The 2,763-nt window shown below is 35.0% G+C and overlaps 1 pseudogene; it reads right to left on the bottom strand.

The window, feature by feature from the left end:
- Positions 1-1,204: 1,204 nt before the first annotated feature.
- Positions 1,205-2,142, bottom strand: LOC120594078 (olfactory receptor 5AS1-like; annotated as a pseudogene).
- Positions 2,143-2,763: the final 621 nt, after the last annotated feature.

Below are 2,763 nucleotides of genomic sequence, written 5' to 3'. Positions count from 1 at the left end.
GCTTTACATGTATTCATTCATTTAAACCTCCAAACCATCCATTTCATTGCACAGTGTCTAATTATCTCCATCTACAGGGTTACATTCAGTATAAAATGATGCAGTCATTTATTTTCATAATAACTGCACACTATATATTCACGTGTATACAATTTACTCCTTCAAATTTGTACACATAAAAAGAAAATGAAGAATGAAAGATCAAACGCATCTGCAGAAAAGGTCTGCTAATTCGATTATTGAAATTGATCCCAGAGAAAGAAATGCATATACTTTCAACTTGTTTACATTGTCAATTTGTAGAATAAAATGATCAGAGCAATTTTTCACATTTTCTTTAAGATAGAGCTTTAAAGATTATGTCAGCAAATAGTAATGTATATTTCACAATCTTGATGATCTTTATAAAGTTAGTTGGTTTTCATATGTATCCACTGAAAATGGAAGAGTAGAGGATCCCTTATAAGAATGAACTAGCCCACAGAGAAACCATGTGTATAACGTCCCTCCTTTAATATAAAACGCTTTTGCTATGTGATTGATATCTAATTTTCTGAGAGTTAGTGAAACCACCATTGCCATTATGAGTAATATCAAATTTCTTTGATGGTATATGTTCTGTAAGTACAGAACCTACACATATTTTCACAAACAGAAAACTAGATGTTCTCACTTATCTATACATTTATCTATCCATCCATCCATCCATCCATCCATCCATCCATCCATCACCAATCCATCCATTCATCCATTCATTAGTCCATCCATCCATTTATCCATCTATTTATTCATCCATTAAACACACATGCAGTGAGGATGTGCCATATAACAAATGCTCAGAAGTATTAAAAAATAAACCAAAATATAGACTCCCTGCCACCACAGAGCTTCCAATAAGGGTGCGCTAATAAACAACTCAATGTATACCTTCAATACAACATGATAAAGCATATAATGAATCACAATACAAAGTTTTTTTAAGAACACTAATTGGAGAACAATTAATATTATTTATTTTGATTCAGGAATATTTCTTGTAGTAGAAGAATTTGGGAGAGAACATTTCTGTCAGATAGGACAAGAGCACTTTAAAGTACTGATGATGAAAATTTGTCTTCATTTCTGGAAAATGGAGATAATTTTAAAATAGTTGATATATGTGATGTTCATGACATAGTGTTGTTAATGAGATTGGAAGGGCAGGTTATACTTTAAATATTTTTCGGTGATTCAAATTCTTATTCATTTGAAAGCTTTTAAATAGTTTTAGCAGGGCATTTTTTACATCCTTGTTTCTTAGGCTACAGATTATTGGGTTAAACATGGGGGAAAAAAGCATACAGTATAAAACACTGCAACTACCTTATCAGTGTTTGGGGAATAGCTGGTGGTAGGACGTAAGTACATAAACAATAGTGTTCCTTAGAATAAGGTGACCGCTATGAGATGGGAAGAACAGGTAGAGAATGTTTTGCTTCTGCCATCTGAGGACTTGATGCTCAAAACCGTGATAAGGATACAAAAGTGAGAGATAAATATGACCATGAAAGTGCTGGTCTGGATGAAGCCACACAAGGCAAAGAGCAGAAGCTCATTGATATGGGTATCTGCACGCCAAAAGAGGTGGAATATCACAGAAAAAATGAAATGGTTGATAATATTGGAGCCACAAAATGGCAGCCTGAATGTGAGGCAGACATGGACCATTGAAGTCCTACTTCCATTGAAGTATGCTGACACAATGAAGCAGATACAGACTCTCCTAGACATCAGTGTAGGATAGAGCAATGGGTTACAGATGGCTGCATAGCGATCATACGCCATTGCTGCCAGGATAAGGCACTCAGCATCAGCAAAACAGCAAAAGAAAAACATTTGTAGTGCACAACCATAGGGAGAGATGCTTTTCCTGGATGTTAAAAATTTCACCAGCATTTTAGGGGTGATTGAAGTAGAATAGCAGCTGTCTAAGAACGACAAGTAGCTGAGCAAATAATACATGGACCTTTGCAGTTTTGAATCGATATTACTAGGATTATTAAACCCACATTTCCCACCACAGTTAGTATATATGCTATGAAAAATACCAGGAATAATGTGATTCTGAGAGGCAGACAATCTGTGAATCCAACAAGTCGGCATGGTATAATTGCTCTCCAATAACTCCTTGGTTTTCTTGTTTTTCTCATCCAAAATAAATGGTGTCAGAATATGTGAGTGGACTTGAGTGATCAATGAACCAAATATCTTTACTCTCCTTTCTAAGGAAGCAGATAGAAAGATAATAAAACCAATTATGGCATAGTCTGTTACATATTTGGTTTGTTTTCACTTTTGTCATTTTCTTTAAAAGAAGTAAATAGAAATGATCATTGAACCAGAGGATGTTATCCAGAGGTGGTGTACCGAATTACAGTAACTCTTTAAAGCTATGCACATTAAGAGATAACATTAGTTCCTTTCATGTGGCTCAGTTGACAAGACCTGCTAGAATTATGAGAATCGGCAAAATTCTTAGTTAGATTCAAAGGTCTATTTTTCCAATCCTAAAATCACCTTCCTCCATGTAGAGAAAAGAAGAGTTGAAAAACACGCTAGAAGAATCCACTCACAGGTAAACGAGGTAAGTCCACAGAAGAATATCCATGTACTTGGGAGGAATTTTAACATAAACATTAAGAGCACAGTAGTTACAGAAGAGATGATGGTTCATATCTTAGCTTTGTTACTTACTGATCGTGTAGTCGATAAAGTTAGTTAACC

Source organism: Pteropus medius, unplaced genomic scaffold (genome assembly GCF_902729225.1).
Source record: "Pteropus medius unplaced genomic scaffold, Ma_sr-lr_union100, whole genome shotgun sequence".
NCBI lineage: Eukaryota > Metazoa > Chordata > Mammalia > Chiroptera > Pteropodidae > Pteropus > Pteropus medius.
Note: the sequence above shows the minus strand (reverse complement) of the source record. Positions and strands in the feature narration are given on the sequence as shown.